Source organism: Podarcis pityusensis (genome assembly GCF_964106645.2).
Source record: "Podarcis pityusensis genome assembly, chromosome: 7".
In the NCBI taxonomy this organism is placed as follows: Eukaryota; Metazoa; Chordata; class Lepidosauria; order Squamata; family Lacertidae; genus Podarcis; species Podarcis pityusensis.
The window spans coordinates 79,856,177-79,874,571 of record NC_138031.1 but is presented as its reverse complement, the minus strand read 5'-3'; positions in this window follow the sequence as shown (position 1 = coordinate 79,874,571).

Sequence of the window (18,395 nt, the reverse complement as noted above, 5' to 3'; positions counted from 1 at the left end):
ATTTGCTTCAAAAGCAGTGTATTTTATGAACAAAGAGCTGGATGGGGCTGGGGGGGGGCACAAGCATCTGTGACGGCATGCACGCACAGTGCGCTGAGATCATGTGGCCCCGGGTGGCGCGCGTGATTGGGGAAATTTCACAGAGAAAAGGTTTAACCTACTTCTTCCATTGTGTAACTATTATACGGACGGCCACAATCCAATTCAGGGGAGCCCACAGCTGCTTTTTAAAAGAAACATACAGAGATCCCAGATGCAGCCATTGAATTCTAACGTCTTGGCTAGGCTGGCCCCTAATTATTTCTTCTTTACCAAGCTGACAGCCATTTCCCAGATAGAGATGCAGTGTGTAGCTTTGTAAAGGCGTGGGGGAATCATACCTACTAATGTATTGTAATGAATAAAACTATAGGGGTTTCTGTTAGGAAAGGAGCTGAAAACCATTGTTGCAAACTTCTTGAGATTTCTGAAGGCTGCAGCTATCTCATTCAGAAGACAGTTATTCTTAACCTCCTCCTTGGTACTTTGCTGCAATTTCTGTGACTACCAACCTCACTCTTACTGCTATGACATACCTTAAGTGCTCTGGCCTGATGCAATTTCACATTCTAGCAAAGTCCCTGATCTCAGGGTCTCTACCCTGCTTTCCCCATCTGCTCTGTTGTTTAGTGTACAGTAGATTGTATGCTTCTTATACCTCCGTTAATTCTCCAATGACATTCTCCAAATCACTGCCTTCCCATAATTTCCCTTCCCTCAATCTGGACTTTCTCATATTAAGGATACTCCAAAAAAGTGAAAGGTAAGTGAAAATCTGGATTGAAGGGGGAAAGTGACTGAATCACAGGGGTGGGCAGAGTTAGGCCAAATGTCTGCTGAAACAGAGTCGTTATACAGCAGCAAAATGCCATTAGTGAGTGAGCTGGGCAGATCTCTTGGCACAGATATCTTCACCCTGGGCACTGCCATGGGGAATGCAAAATGCACTCTTGACAGCAGAATGATGAGAAGGGCCCGCCCTCCCCAACCTGAGCAGATGGACAGGTTCATGTTGGAGGAGATGGTCCTTCAGGTATCATCAGGACAAACTACTTAGGGCTTTAAAGGTGATCACCTTTGAACTGACCTTGGAAGTCACGAAAGCGGATCCAGCAACGGAGTCAACATTCTCCATCAAACTGCTCTGGCCACAGCAACCCTGACTGCAGCATTTTACAGCCATTATAGTTTCCAAACGCTTTTCATTTTTTGAAAAAAATATTTTTATTAAATTTTCAACAAATTTTAACATAATCGCTGTTTTTTAAAAAAAATAAAAAAATAAATTCTCAATTACCCCTCCCCCCAACTTCCCTTTCTGGTTTATAACATATTCACTTTTCCTGCTTGTTATTTTATATCCCTTATGTAATAAAGTTAAAATTGTACATTGTTATATTCTTAATATTTTAACCTCATATTTATGTTTTCTGTTTATGTTCATTAATTGTAAGTGTTTTAGTCAAATCCTGCAAGTGAGTCCATTTCCTTACATTGTTTCTGTAGATATATCATAAAAGGTTCCCAATCTTTTTTGAAGTCTCTATTGGCCTTATCTTTAAGTCTTTCAGTCAGTGTCGCCATTTCGGCATATTCCATCTTGCCATTGTTCTTCCGTTGACATTTCATCACTTTTCCACCTTTGAGCTAGTAAAATTCTAGCTGCTGTTGTAGCATACATAAATAAATTCTTCTTGTTTTTTGGCAAATCTTGACCTAAAATGCCTAATAAGAAAGCTTCTGGTCTTTTAAAAAAGGTTATCTTAAACAATCTTTTCATTTCATTATAAGTCATATCCCAGTAATTTTTAATTATTTTACAATTCCACTGCATGTGAAAAAATGTGCCTTCCCTTTCTTTACATTTCCAACACTTATTGGAGCTTGTTTCCGAACACTTTTCAAAAGTCGTGTTACACAGAGCATGTTGCATTGGAATCCACTCAGAATGTAGCTAAAGGCAAAGATGGGGAGCGTGCGGCCTTCCAGATGATGCTGGACTGCAGTTTTCATAATCAACTCTAATCAACTCTAACCACTTTCGTGTTTAGGGCTGGTGGAAGTCCATCAACATTTAGATGGCTACTTGTACCTCTCTCCTGGTCTAAGGAGACCAGCTTTCACTCACTTTTTATTTAGCCACTCTGTTGGGTTGAAATAAACGACAGACGAATGACAAGTGTCATATGGGAGGCATCTCTCGAGCATGTCTCGGGAAGTCCCTTTTATTGAATATTACAGCATTGCCACATATGTGCTTGTTGCTGATTGGTTAACACAAATACAATGCAAGGGTTGAATATAGGCGTTAATCATCAATAGATTAAAGGTTGGGAAAGGGAACACATGGTTAGACAGGTATGAAAACCTCCTTATTAAACTATTACTAGTGATTGATATTGATATTGCTAGTGTGGTGGATAGAGCCAGTGTGGTGTAGTGGTTAAGAGCGGTAGTCTCGTAATCTGGGGAACCGGGTTCGCGTCTCCGCTCCTCCACATGCAGCTGCTGGGTGACCTTGGGCCAGTCACACTTCCTTGAAGTCTCTCAGCCCCACTCACCTCACAGAGTGTTTGTTGTGGGGGAGGAAGGGAAAGGAGAATGTTAGCCGCTTTGAGACTCCTTAAAGGGAGTGAAAGGCGGGATATCAAATCTAAACTCCTCCTCCTCTTCTTCTTCTTCTTCTTCTTCTTCTTCTTCTTCTTCTTCTTCTTCTTGTCAGGTATGAAAACCTCCTTATTAAACTATTACTAGTGATTGATATAGCAACACTTAAAAGAACATAACAATCGCATTCCGTAGATGTGGTCAACCATGCATTAAGAACAGGTCAGGGTACGATGTTTCATGAACTCAATGTGAACTGAACATTCTAGGGTGGGTGAGGAAGGGAATGCTTCAGCTTCATGTGCAGAAGCAGAACTTCCCATCACCACTCCCCTGTTTTGCTTAGTTACATGTTTTCTTGAAAGAAAAGGGGATCAGCCAAGGGGGAACGCAGGACCTTGTATGTCTGGTCCCTGGCCTTAAAGAAGATTTCCCCCACAGCTTGTGTTAATATTTAAGTAGCATCTAAGTGACCCGGGCTGGTGATAGTGGCACATATTCACACAGCACATATTCACTCAGGAATCTAAAGCCAGTCCATCAATAGACGCACCACATAATATGTCTGCTGAACATGTACCTTGCAAAATGTCATGGCTGGGAAATTATGTCTTTAGGAAGAACTTCTAAATATGACCCTTCAGGTCTTCCACAAACTGGCAAGACTGTAAGAGACATGCCACACAAATGTGTCAAGAAACGTGTGATGGAGTGAACGGCAACCTTATCTCCAGTGCTCCCCCCCCCACTTACTTTTGAAGGTGTTTGCCTCCGCAATCTGTGTGTTAATGTTGCTATTTTAATTTTCCCATTCACAATGATTTTGGGATATCGTTGCCAATATCTTGTCACAGGTCACTTCCCATCTAGTCAACACCATTAAAGATGGCAGGATTTGCCAGCCTACAAGAAGTTTGTGGGCTTCGTTCCAAGCCTGTTTAGTCCTCTGCGGAGGCTGCCAGACAAGAAGCCAGTGAATATATTAGTAACTCTGATGGGAAATTGGCAGTGAGAAATCCTGTAGCCTCTTCCTCTCTCAATCCCCTATCTGTGCATTTTGTCTAATACTCCATTAAAATGGCATCTGGTCGCCATTCGTTTTAACAACAGGTGCGATCTTTTAACTGGTTGAGGCAAAGTTTCCAAAACTGCTTCAGTGGCAAGAAATGGCCCAGATTTTGTTGCAAGCCATTAGATGCCCTCTTTGACATTTTCAAATCTGGGCTATAATGTCTTCACACTACTTGGAAAGTGGGGGTAGGGGGCGGAGAAGAGGTTCATTGTTCTTGGTTGTGCTTATTTCCCACCTGGAGTCCTAATCCTCTGTTTGGAAAATTCTCATTTACTTGGTTGCTGAGGCAATGAATAGTGTCACAAACAAAGGATTAGGATGTCAAAAGAGGACTAAGCAGCAGGTGCAAAACTGAAATAAAGATTCCCTTTTCATCAGAATGCTTCTATAATTGAAAATGGATAGAACGTTTTAATGTACAGATGCAAGGTTGTTGCTTAAGATAAATGCTTTCCTCAAGGTTGGCTTGCAGGTTTGCACAACAGGCTATGCCCATGATAACTGCAAACATATGAGAGTACATGAGACTTTATAGATGTCGCCCAGCCATTGCAAGAGTTCCTGTGTTAAGGTGTCAAGTGATGTGGGTATTACTTTAGGTGCTCACCACAAACATTTTACTAGTGCCATGTGTAACTATTATACAGACTGTATACACCTGGAAGGCCGTATTCACAAATACCAAGGGCTACAATAATTAACCCTGAAAGGTATCAGACAGATAGCCTTTGCAGTCAACCCGCTACAAATCCACCTAGCAGTTACCTTGTTCAACCCACATTTTACAGCTTCTCTGCAAGAATATCATGTGGGGGCTTTTGTCAGAAGCCTTACTGAAATCAAGATACACTATGTCAACAGCATTCCTCTGATCCACCAAGCTTGTGACTCTATCAAAAAAAGAAAGAAAAAAGAAATGAGATTCGTTTGGTATGACTTGTTTTTGAGAAACCCAGTTCGCCTGTCTTCCCAAGTGATGTGTAAAATTTTTCGGAGACACCGTTGATGGAATCTTTTGAGGAATTGGGTATGGCAATTTATAAGTGGTCCATGTTTCACAAGCATATAGTAAGGTTGGTAGTACAATAGCTTTGTAAACAAGCATTTTGGTTTCCCTGCGAATGTCCCGGTCCTCAAACACTCTGCACTTCAATCGGGAGAAAGCCGCACTCGCTCAGGTGATACTGGATTTTGGCATCAACGTTGGCAACCATCAGAGGCTTTCTGTCATGATCCACTGGAATCGTTTGGAGCACAATGGAATGCAGATTGCAAGAAAATGTTTCATGAGATCATTAGGTGCTTAACATAGGCTCCAGTGTTAGCCTGTGCAGTTGCAATTAAGCCATTCATTCTCTACTTGGCACACAGATACCACCACTAGTGGACTGGGGGCAATGTTGTACCAAGAGATTGATGGGAAAAGGAGGTCTCACCATGAGCAAAGCCAGACACTACGTACATAAATAACAATTTCCAGCACTGAAATTGGCCTTTATTGAGAAATTCCCAGACAATTTGGAGAGACAACCAATTTAGAGAAACAATAAGCTCCTTACCTACGTCCATACATGGGCAAAGCTGGCCACAGTATTCATTATCCACACTTCAGTATTCATCGCCAGACTGGAAAGACTAGCATAGATGCAAAGGCATTATCTTGCCAACAGCATAATAAATAGTCCAGCATCCCTGCTGAAGGAGTGAACACACTATGTGGTGAGGATGGAGTGAAGCCAGGACCATCAATGGGATCTGCTGCTGAGAAACCAAGGGTTCCATATGTTTTTATAATATTCTGTTTTTCTTGTTGTTAGACGACAATATGTCACGGAGAAGGTTGATCTAGCACTCTTTTCTCTTGACATCTCGCTTGCTTTGTACAGTGACCATTTATGCACAGCTAGCCTGACACAGTTCAATGGGATTCTGTGTTTATATTTTAAACAATCTTTCATTTCTCTGTTTTCAAGTCTCGTTCCAAATTCATAAATACATTTCCCTATACATCAGACAAAAGCGAAACAAATATTCAATAAGAACATAAATTTATTTTAAAAAAAAAAAAAATCACAGTGCTCCTGACATGATTCACAAACAATATTTCTTGAAAACCAAGTTAGACTGCAGTCCTATACGCACTTACATCAGCATATGTCCAACTGAACCCAATGGGATTACTTCTGAGTAGGCATCTATAGGCTTGCCCATCAGACTAGTAAAATACAGTAATTGGAAGGACTGGTGAAAAAGAAGAAGAGAGAATTTCTAGAGTATAGGTAAAGGTAAATAACCCCTGGACGGTTAAGTGCAGTCAAAAACGACTATGGGGTGTGGTGCTCATCGCTTTCAGGCCAAGGGAGCCAGCATTTGTCCACAGCTTTCCGGGTCATGTGACTAAACCGCTTCTGGCATAATGGGACACCATGACGGAAACCAGAGCACAAGGAAATGCTGTTTACCTTCCCGCCACAACAGTACCTATTTATCTACTATTGCACTGGTGTGCTTTCGAACTGCTAGGTTGGCAGGAGCTGGGACAGAGCAACGGGAGCTCACCCCATCGCAGGGATTTGAACTGCCGACCTTCTGATTGGCATGCCCAAGAGGCTCAGTGGCTTAGACCATAGCGCCCCTAATCCACCAATCCATCAGCGTATTGTACATTTTTACTTAGATGGGAGCCACAATGAATATCCTAGTCCTCATTCAATAGATACAATTAAAATTTTTAAAACCAACATCACCCCAGTACTTTTGCTTTGTTCCAGAAAAACTGGCTCTTATTAGCTACCCCACCACCCTGTGAAACATATCAGATTTGGAGGAAAACAGGTATCATTTGGCAGCTTTAATTTATTCTATAGCCTTGCTACATCAATCTACCAGCTATTACAATTATTAAATAAATGTATTAACTTACAACATTTTAAAGGAGGAGGTAGTGGATCTTTAGAGAGATCTGCATGCACAGTGCAGACAATCATCATCTCTCAGGTGGACTGCTTTAATGAGTACCTCTATCACAGACAGTGGAAGGCACATATTTGTATTCTCCAGAGAACCAGAAACTAGCTTCAGACACACAGCAGGACCTTTGATATTCCTTCCACCACTGCCAGGCAAAGCTCCTTTATACTGCATAGCAAGGCACTTCTGAAGCTTGAGAAGCATCTAAAATAGTTAGGGAAAATAGACAACACCAATTCCCAGAGGGCACGTGCAAGCTCATGGGTATACTGAAAAGAGCTTCCCGGGTTGCAGCCATGATTGGAGGCCTTAGCTGTTAGAGCAGTTAAGGCTCCGGGTTAATTTTGCAAGAGCGCAGAGAATACTGACTCCGAGAGCCATGCAAATAACTCCCAGACAGATAATTATGATTCCACAATATATGATTAGCTTGTCCTGGTGCGCTGCCAAGATGGTTTTGATAACTTGCCCAAGAGCATACTGTGCATAGGAAGAAATCCACGGGAAATATAAGCAGATGAACGCCTTTATCTCAGTCTTCTGTTGTTGCTTGATGACAATGTCTGGGGCAAAACAAAGTGTTTGCGCTGAAATGGTCTCAATTCAGATTTGGCAACATAAGCTTTGCATTTGCTTGGCACTTGAAAAAGCCGGTGTTAAATATATATGTAATACATGCATTTAAGCTTGTTCGGTTTGTCTGGGGAGAGAACAAGGTACAATATTGCTTTGCCAAATCGAGGCATTGGTAGGACAGACTAATTTGGAACCTCTGGTTATTAGAGTAGTGATGCCACAAAGAGTCCTATTCCACGGAAGAAGAGCTAATCTAACAAAGTGACATGAATCTGAAAAGAGGCCAAGAAACATACTTATTGAAGCACTCCAGAAAATATGCTACAACCTGAGGTGTTTCAAGTTTGATGGATCAGAGCAGTGCTAGTGTGGAGACCCTACAATTTTAAAAGCTCAAGAGGACAACCACCTATGTGATGGGTGGATAATCTAAAACTAACAGCAGGGCTTATCTCTCCAGAGAATGCTGGAGGGAACTTGAAGAGGCATATATCCAAAGATGGGTGTGAGACACTGTAGAACAGGCTGCCGCAACCTCGGTCCTCCAGATGTTTTTGGCCTACAACTCCCATGATCCCTAGCTAGCAGGACCAGTGGTCAGGGATGATGGGAATTGTAGTCTCAAAACATCTGGAGGGCCGAGGTTGAGGAAACCTGCTGAAGAAGAAAGAAAGCTCCCCCACAGAATTACTTTTTGGTTGACAATATGAGGTCCCAAGAGTAATTTAGTACTGAGGGTGTACTATCAGTCCCCTCTTACCAAAATGCTCTGGGTGATCTTGAGTTGGAAAATGAAATCAGGGATTCATCCAAAGGCATTGTAGCAATAGGATTAGTTTGATTAGCTGCACATACACTGAATACTTGCTCTGGTCACAAGAAGCAGGCAACATTTATAGATACCCCAAATTGACTGTGTCTTAGAATCAACCAATCGGGAGGTGACCATGGACTTAACTCTAAGCAGCACCCAGGACCTAGTAATCATTGTTTAACTGCTTGGAAACAATGAACACAGTAATAATAGAAATTAAGTTATATCTAGATGGCCTATTAACAAGCAAGTCCCATGCACATTGACTTTATTGCAGTTGTCATGTATTAATGAACTGGGCTTTCTAGAAAAGTAATACATCAGCTTGCTAAGTTCAAAGGAGGAATTTGTGTGTGCTTTTGAGCTTCAAATTGTTTGTATGTGTTGTTTGTTGTTGTTGTTGTTGTTGTTGTTGTTGTTGTTGTTGTTGTTGTTACAAAAGTGCATACAGCACCTCTCTTTTCCATTCATAGAATCCTTTCTACAGAACTGGCCCTATTGAATATTTTCCAAGACAATAATGCACACTCACACTGCAAAGTACTCATAAGCCACCTACACTCAGCAGCCAGGAACATCATAACTAGACACTGGAGGGACCTGTCTATAACATTAGTGTCTCACATCAAATATAACTGATCAGTTTACATGTTGTTATTATAGACATTTATTCCATCTGTAGGTGGTAGGGAGATCTGAATCAACAGAAGCGACTTGCAGGAGGGAAAACTTGTTTGAAAGGGAGCAGCCACCAGTATCTCTTACTCTGAATGGTGTGAGGAAAATCCTGCTGGCTGTAGAAGTAAAACCCATTAGTTGCTATCACACAGCACAGCAGAACTTATTGTTCTTTTCGTCTACGCCTCCAGTGCTTAGGCAGAGTCTGCTCATCTCCAATCACGCTTCTTTGCCCCTTTGTGCTTTCATATGACTGGAGGCCAAAGACCCACAATGGCCTCTCTTTCTTTTCAGCAATCTTTTTTATGGATGCATCACAACAGACCTGTTGCTCTAAAAAGCAAGTTCTATATCAAATGCAAATGCCGCTAACCTAGCCTCCCTGCTTTCTTCTTCCTCGTCCCATGAGCCCCAAACACAGAGCAAAGCTACCGTATACAAAATTGATGGTTTGAGTACTTCGATGAGGTTGAGCCAATATGGCCTTTGCTTCCTTGCATCAAAGAGGCATGCATTCCCCACCTCCCTGCCTCTCTCTGTTCTTTATTTCTGTAAGAAACATCTGCCTTCTGTAGGTGAGGAATCATAACAGTGGTACAGATGTAAGCATTAGTACACATAGGGAAGAAATGTCAGATACAAAGCAAATGAGAGTGGTTAGTTATTTACAATCACCATGTGGACATGAAGGCCCCCAGCTTCTTCCTGGTCCTTTTTACTGTTATGCCGCACTGAGTGTGCCACTCAAGCTCATGGTAAAGTTCTCTCCTCTCTAAGAGCAAGCCAGTGAAGAGAGCCAGTGTGGTGTAGTGGTTAAGAGTGGTGGACTCGTAATCTGGTGAATCGGGTTCGATTCCCTGCTCCTCCACATGCAGTTGCTGGGTGACCTTGGGCTAGTCACACTTCTCTGGTCTCTCAGCCCCACTCACCTCACAGAGTATTTGTTGTGGGGGAGGAAGGGAAATGAGTGTTTGTTGTGGGGGAGGAAGGGAAAGGAGAATGTTAGCCACTTTGAGACGCCTCTGGGTAGTGATAAAGCGGGATATCAAATCCAAACTACTACTCTACAAGCTGTAGCCATGAACTTACCTTGGCTCATCTGCTACCATCCACAGTCTAAAGTATGCCAAATTACTAGAGAGACCTAAAAATACATCAGTTTTACTTCTTCAAAACGGGGGCCTCTCCCAATAAAGTCCTATGCATGCCTATTCGGAAGTCTGCCCCAGTGAGTTCAGTGGATTTGCTCACATGTAAGTGTATGGGACGTGGCTGGCGCTGTGGTCTAAACCACTGAGCCTAGGGCTTGCCGATCGGAAGGTCGGCGGTTTGAATGCCTGTAACGGGATAAGCTACCGTTGCTTGGGCCCATCTGCCAACCTAGCAGTTCGAAAGCACCCCCAAAAGTGCAAGAAGATAAATAGGTACCGCTCCGGCGGGAAGGTAAACGGCATTTCTGTGCGCTGCTCTGGTTTCGCCGGAAGCGGCTTAGTCCTGCTGGCCACATGACCCGGAAAAAACTGTCTGCGGACAAACGTCGGCTCCCTCGGCCAGTAAAGCGAGATGAGCACCGCAACCCCAGATTTCATCTGCGACTATCAGGGGTCATTTACCTTTAAGTGTACAGAGGATTGCACCTTTGGTCTAAGTTGTGCAAATCTGTCAGCTTTGGTTTCTCCAGCTTCTCCGTTTTCCAATCTTAAGCTCAATTTTCCTCATTTCCACCTCAGTTTGTAATTCAAACAAACAAACAAACAAACAAACAAACAAACAAACAAACAAACAAACACCATCATGCATATTAATCTGCATTTTGGTGCAAATTTCTCTTAATATATGCAGCTTTGCATATACATTTTTTGCAAGTATAATGTATTTTTCTACACTGTTTTCAAATGTACTTTTTAATGCACAATTTACCCTAGCATACAAATTTTTGTACACATTAATTGGCTGGAGAACTGCATTGCGGAATTCACAGACATACAAATTTTGAAGTACCACTGAGTTTTGATTCATGCATTGTTTCACAAAGTGCTTTTAAATACAAACTGAACAAAATTTCTACCCCATCCCTACCTTGATGTTCTGCAAAAGGGTGTCATGATTTCTAGTCATTAGTCAAAAAAGAGGATTGTTTAACAAGCAACTGACAACCCAGAACAAGTGTCAAATCACAAAAGCGTGAAAATGTTTAATATGCAATAAAATATCATTTCTCTCAGGCCATTTGGAGCAAAAAATTATCTTTTGGGGAGGTTGTGCTGAAATGGAAGGTTTAAAAAGAATATAAATGATAAAAGCAATGACTCTGTCTCTCTATATGTGTGTCTGTCTGTCTGTGCACGGCCATCTGTAGAAAAAATAACATGTTATAATTTGCAAAATGCCATACCGTAATAATTGCCACCAGCAGTTACAACTATCCATTGTAGACATCTTGTATAAGTATAAATAGTATTATGCCATGGGGACCAAATACCCTGATTTCATAAAACGAGATCTGCTCCAATACACTAAAATTTCCCTTTAATAGAACACTGCTACTTGGATCGATAAAACTTTCTTTGACACTCCAGAGGTTCAGACAAATCTAGGATAAAGTGATTTAAACTGGGTTTGAAGCCTGACTCACATCTGATGTTCTTTCTTCTTAGGTTACGGGAGAAACCTACTCATGCCTCAGAGATCATTCCTAGAATAACTCTCACTGCCTAGCTACTCTCTTGATGAATTCCTAGTTTCAAATCCAACCAATCTGAATAAAGAAGTCAGTTCCAGGTCGTTCTCATATATACATCCTCTGGGAACTAGTGACTGAAATTTGAGAATCCTTACGTCTCTTTAAGGCATATTGAGAGATTGCTTACCTGTTATACATCCAGTAGATTGCTGCAGTCTGTGAGAAAGTTTCTTCTGCAAGTCCCAAAAATTCCACAAGCCACAGTAACTCAGAGCAGAGCTTTTAGTGTGGCTGCCCCTGTTCTGTAGAATAGCATTCCTGTGGAGATGACAGAAGAAGAAGAAGAAGAAGAAGAGTTTGGATTTGATATCCCGCCTTTCACTCCCCTTCAGGAGTCTCAAAGCGGCTAACATTCTCCTTTGCCTTCCTCCCCCACAACAAACACTCTGTGAGGTGAGTGGGGCTGAGAGACTTCAGAGAAGTGTGACTAGCCCAAGGTCACCCAGCAGCTGCATGTGGAGGAGCGGAGACGCGAACCCGGTTCCCCAGATTACGTGACTACCGCTCTTAACCACTACACCACACTGGCTCTCCATTATCTGTACTTCCTAGAAACAGCTGAGGACATTTTTGTTCCAACAGTCTAGCTGAATAGTTAGGTCTTTGCCCTGAGCATATGTTATGGTTTTAGTTTGGTTTTGAAGGCATCTGCTAGGTTTTGTGTATTTTTAAAGCTGCTTTTATTGGTATTGTGCCTTTAGACAATTGTATAGAAAGCAATTAATAAATGAATGGCGCTGACGACGATAATGAAGAGCTTATGATTTGGTGAATGGTTCTATCCACAACCTGAATGATAAATTCTTAGGCAACAAGGATTTTCCAAACGGTTCTTAAGTTCTTCTACTTTTAATTACTGATTTTACTCTGGCTGCAGATCACTTTCTTTAAGCTTCTCGCCCATTGGTCTTGCCCATTGCTGAAACAAAGCTTATTGCTGCTGCACCTGACAGCACTATAGGTAATGAAAATCCTCAAGATCATAAGCCTTACTGTCTGCAGGGTTGCTGCAGAAATGCCTTCACAGGCACGACGTACCTGATAATACAGTGGTACCTCGGGTTACAGATGCTTCAGGTTACAGACTCTGCTAACCCAGAAATATTACCTCAGAAATATTACAAACTTTGCTTCAGGATGAGAACAGAAATTGTGCTCCGGCGGCAGTGGGAGGCCCTGTTAGCTAAAGTGGTGCTTCAGGTTAAGAACAGTTTCAGGTTAAGAACAGACCTCTGGAACGAATTAAGTTCTTAATCCGAGGTACCACTGTATTCCAGAAGCCAAAGAAAAATGCTATTATCTGTTTTAACGACTGGCTGATGCGATGAGTGGTAATACTTGTCTCCTCAAAAATAGCTCTCAGGGCAAAATCCAGATGTTTCATCCCATTTAATGTGTGCTGTTTCCTTCCCCTTTTCTACTTCACAGCCATGGTGGGTGGGGGCACAGATCACAGTGGCATTAAAAGAGCTCTGCTGGATCAAGGCCGATCTAGTTGTGCATCTTGTTGTCACAGCAGCCAAGGAGATGCCTGCGGAACTGAGCACCACAACACCCTCCCCACTTGTGTTCCCTAGCAACGGAACGTTTTTATTGGTGGCGGGGCAGCTTCCTTCCTGGGCTTAAGAGGAACTGAAGGGATGGTTTTATTTGGGACTGTGGTGGGAGGAAAGGGTTAACCCTGTTCCCATGCACCATACCTGTTACTGAGAAGAAGAAGAAACTTGACATGTTAAATGCCGACATTCAACCATCACTTCTGGTTTGGATCTCATCCTTCAATCGTAAACACATTCCCCAAGTGCCACTGAACTTGATGGGACTATAAAGTAAAGATACCTAGGATTACATAATTAGAGAGGACTTTCAACAGCAGCACCTCTTCAGGGGCACTTCTCTTGTGAGTGCTGTGGGAAGTATTAAATGCAACACACACACTGAGATGTGGCATGGAGCTGTGTTGCTCTCAGAGGCCCTTCCTGCTTTTGAAAAGACAAATATTATTATGCGTCGGCCAAGCTCTAAATTGGCAATAGCTTTTTCTCCGGGTTCTGAAATCTTACTAGGTACATGTCAGGGGTCTGCTTCTGAACCAAATTCCCAGGTGGGAGATAAATCCCTTCGCAAATTTTGAGTAGCATATAAAAACAGCATCTGAAGGTTGGCATTAAAAGTTGGTGCACGTATAGACCAGACAACAACCTGATGACTAGGAAATGGGAAAATTCCTACATCTCTCTCCCACTCTGGCTGCATATACACCATACATTGAAAGCAGACTGAAAGCATGTTCTGGGAACTGTAGCTTAACCCTTACAGAGCTACAGTGCACATCACATTATAAATTACGGTTCCCAGGATTCTTGGGGGCAAGGGAGATAAAGTGTTTTCAGGGAGCTATAAATACATGGTGTGTACACAGCCCCTCCCAATATCTCTATGAAACAATGGTTTGGAAGAATTCCTGCCTCCCACCATTGTTAAAGTACTTTGAAGATGCCTAGAAAGTTAAAACCTAGCGTAGTCATAGACTTATATCCCGGCCTCATCTCTGAGATCGTCTGGAAGGGCGCTGTTAGTTGTCTCCTGTGCTACAGGGGCCCCAAATGAGTCCGGCACTCTTCCAGCAGAGATTTAGTGTGGGTATGCAACTCCCCATTGGTGGTGGTGGGGTTTGCATTCTGAGGCACCATGTGTGTCAGCAGGATGCTTGTAAGCCCACCCCATTCTGCACCCTTCTTGAGCCAAAACTAGCACATGTGTCGGTGGTCATGCAGGCCTTGAATGTGCACAACTGGGGAGTTGCATGACAATACACATGAAAAGAAAAATGGACATTAACATACACACTCTCTCTACACACACACACAGTGGTACCTCGGGTTACAAACACTTCAGGTTACAGACGCCGCTAACCCGGAAGTAGTACCTCGGGTTAAGAACTTTACCTCAAGATGAGAACAGAAATCGCGCGGCGGCAATGGGAGGCCCCATTAGCTAAAGTGGTACCACAGGTTAAGAACGGTTTCAGGTTAAGAATGGACCTCCGGGCCGAATTAAGTTTGTAACCTCGTACCTCTGCTGACGTATCCCTCTGGATATGTAAACTTCGGATTGCGAACGCGGCAAACCTGGAAGTGTATAAATTGTGATAAAACCACAATTTATATTATACAGTACAAAGAAGGAAACAGAAGCAAAAAGAAAGAAAGATGCTGGTAAATAGAATCATATTTCGAAGGGATTTGCCACCTATGTGACTGCGTGTTGTCATATATTTAATGGAGGTAAGATCAGGAGGCATGCAAGATTGATTGACAGATTAGACAGAGGTACAGAACACACAATAAAATAATTTCGGAAATTTCATTTTAGTGCTGAATAAGTCTGACGTGTCCATTATCAAGAAACGGGAAGCCAATTTTTAACTTCTTGTTGTTCAGTCTTTTTGTGAGCAATCCAATCACAGATGGTTCTTGGAATATTTTAAGCCAAATGTCTTCATGACTCACCGGGATAGATGCTTTTCCAAGGTACTTTACAAACAGATTTTATCTAGATTACAGCAGGGATTGGCAAAGCACTATAATGGTTGGAGTTGGCTGGTAGATTATTTCAGCTCCCTCTGTTTGGAATCTCAGCGAAATGTCTTGATGAATAGCAGAGCTGGAGGCAATAGCAATAAAGAGCATAGTACATGAAAGCGTAATGCCAAGGCAGTTTGATTAGATCTGCGATTTGCAGGATAGTTTTGGCAAAAGCACTGAAATCATAAAAATAAGAGGACCGCCGGCCTTTGGAATTTATACAATACATGGCTGTGTTTCTTTTCATATTCGCCAGACAAATAACGATGCCTCTGACTTCATCTTGGGCAGATGTGCCCTTCCTTGCAAATTTGTCCTGCAGCTGTTCAGTAAAAGTAGATTTCAGATGGGCATCTCTCTCGCCAATTTGAAACCTTGAGTCATATTAAGAGGTTCTTATAGGACTGCCAAAATCAGTTGGTGATGGACTCCTCTGTGAATTTGGTACAGTAAGGAATAGACTATAATGATGAATGTGTGAACCAATGTTCTCTGTGAACATAGGGAACATAAGAAGTTGTTAGACCACTGGCCCATCTAGCTCATAAAATGTCTCTCAATACGCAGGGCCAGGAAAACTGTCCACCTGATACATTGTTCTTGCAGCCAGAGTGGACAGTACTTGCTAGTAGAAAGGGTAATGGTCTGATTAAGTACAGGTATAAGGCATCTTTTTACCCAGTGTTTGGAGAGTACCTAGTGAACAGGGGCAACCTCTGCTTTCATGGGATTTGTGTACATAATGGTGTCTTGATGGGTGCAGCTGGACTAGAGAAGAATATTCTAATTTTTCTCCATTGCCTTTATTTAAGCTGGAATTAGCAGCATTTAGCAGAACCCTCAAAATACATGAAACTCTATACACACCTATGTACAAAATACATAAAACATTTGTTGAGCTCATTGGGGCTTACTGCCGATTAAACTATAGAAAACAAGTTTACTGCCTGTGCTGTTTCTTTACTGGCAGTTATTTAAAACTGAACCCATGGTCTGGGTTCTTTCCTTTTTCCTTTTTCCCTTTTTACATTCATGGTCTAGCCCAACTCACCTTGCTACTGTAACTTTGCAGATGCATCAGATTCCACAGGTGGGAGGAGGTGGATTATACCACAAATGCTTAAATAAAAAAGAACAAACATGCATTTTCTCTTAGTCTATTCAAATTAATCCAATTGCATCCAACCAGGACTTTTTTCCCCAGCTGGAACTTGCTGGAACTCAGTTCTGGCATATCTCAGATGGGCACCATTGCCATTATATATATATATATATATATATATATATATATATATATATATATATTTATTACTTTTCCAACAATTTAAACACACACAAACAAAAAAGAAAAAACACACAATACAATACATTACAAAAACACTACATAACACCTTAAACTAACAAGACAAAACAAAAACAATTTAAAAGACATCAAACAATTTCAGTATCTTATCTTTCATTCACTTATTTCAGTGACCTCCTCACACCTCCCTTTTTGTATTCCACTTCTGTTGATTGTTTCAGCAATTCCTTTCCATCTTCCTCTGCTTTCTATCCTTTAGTTATCTTAACAGATTCTAACCTTATTTTTCCCTTTAATACTCTATTGATCTATTTATACTTAATTCCTTATAACATTTCTACTAAAGCCATATAACTTCGTTCCAACATTTTTCTAACATTCATTAATTTTACAGTATTTCTGTAAATAGTCTTTAAACTTTTTCCAGTCTTCTTCCACCGACTCTTCTCCCTGGTCTCGGATTCTGCCAGTCATTTCCGCCAATTCCATATAGTCCATCAACTTCATCTGCCATTCTTCCCGAGCCATTGCCATTATAAGAGAACAAGGGAGGTGTTCATGGTGAGTTCCAGCTCCTCTTTTTCTAGAAAAATAGCACTGTATGCAACCATATTTTAACAACAACTTAGGTTGCCTTTTAGCTAGTTAGCTAAATATTTTCAAGCCTCATTGATGTTGATGGGAAGGAGTTAAAGATTTGCTTAACAGTGAAACCATAAGCAACATATATATTTCTACCCAAAAATAAGCCCAAGTTCAGTAGGACTTTTCCCAGCCTAGCGTGTAGCCTTAAGTCTTTCACTGAAATCAAAGTTTTACTAAGAATAGACCTACGGAAATTAATAAGCTCTGAGTAGGACTAATGATGAATACAATCCCAAGTGTGTAATTCTGCCCTTTGGCTATTTTCTTATAGACAGGTATCTGCCAATCAACACAACAATTAAAAAATATGACTGGTTATTTTGTGAGAGAAACCGCGGCTTCCTTTCATTTAAGTTTTGTCTGCATTGGTATGGAATTAGCTATATTGTCCTGGTGTCAAAACTGTGTAAGTTTACCATATATTTGGGAATAAGCGTACTATTGTATCTCAATAAGAAAATGGGGGGATGGCCATCAATTATTTTCTCTGACATGCAACTCTTAACTATTCTCCATGGCTTTTTATTTTGAAAAAGCTCATAGTTTCCTTCCTTTTGAGTTAGCTGGCTTCCTCTTGTTTTCTCTTCAGTAAGCTTACCCTGTCAAAGTTCTCCACAGTATTTGCTCAGGTTTTCGCCCTCATGGAAGGATTTCCATCTTCATATTAGCAATAGGTTTTGTATATCTAATATGGAAGCTCCAATGTTTTCTTTGTACACCATCGGCTAAAACATTCGCTTTAATTTCTCCTTAGATCCTTCCTCAGTGAAGCTGATGCCATGATATCATTCTTGGTTACTTTATTTATTTTTTTACAATGTGAGCAGCAGCTTGTGTGAGGAAAAACACCATAATCTAGATGTCTTTGGAAAGTAAAAATGTTTCCTTGCGGACGATGGATTTTCAATTTGGGCAATTGCGTTTACCTTCTTTCCATGCCCTTTTTTCGGTCTGGTCGCGGTTAACCAGGGCTTTGAAAGCAAGAGGCTCAGCAGGTATTTTCTGAAATCCAAATAGCAAATATTGGGGGCAGATATTTTTTATTTTAGAATGGCACAATCTGTTAAAACTTCAAAATGATACCTTTTTTTGGGGGTGGGGGAGTCTAAATGGCTTCATAAGGTGGGGTATTATATGTGCTGCCAAAAAGTACCTGAACTAAAAAAGAGAGAAGGGCCTTTCTGGACAAATTTAATGGCACCTGATATTCATTTCTGATCTGCTTCAATTAAGAGAGGTACATCTGTTCTCTCTCTCTCTCTCTCTCTCTCTCGCTCTCTCTCTCTCTCTCACACACACACACACACACACACACACAAAGGTATATGTACCTTCAGCATTTCCATCCCTCTCCAGTGATT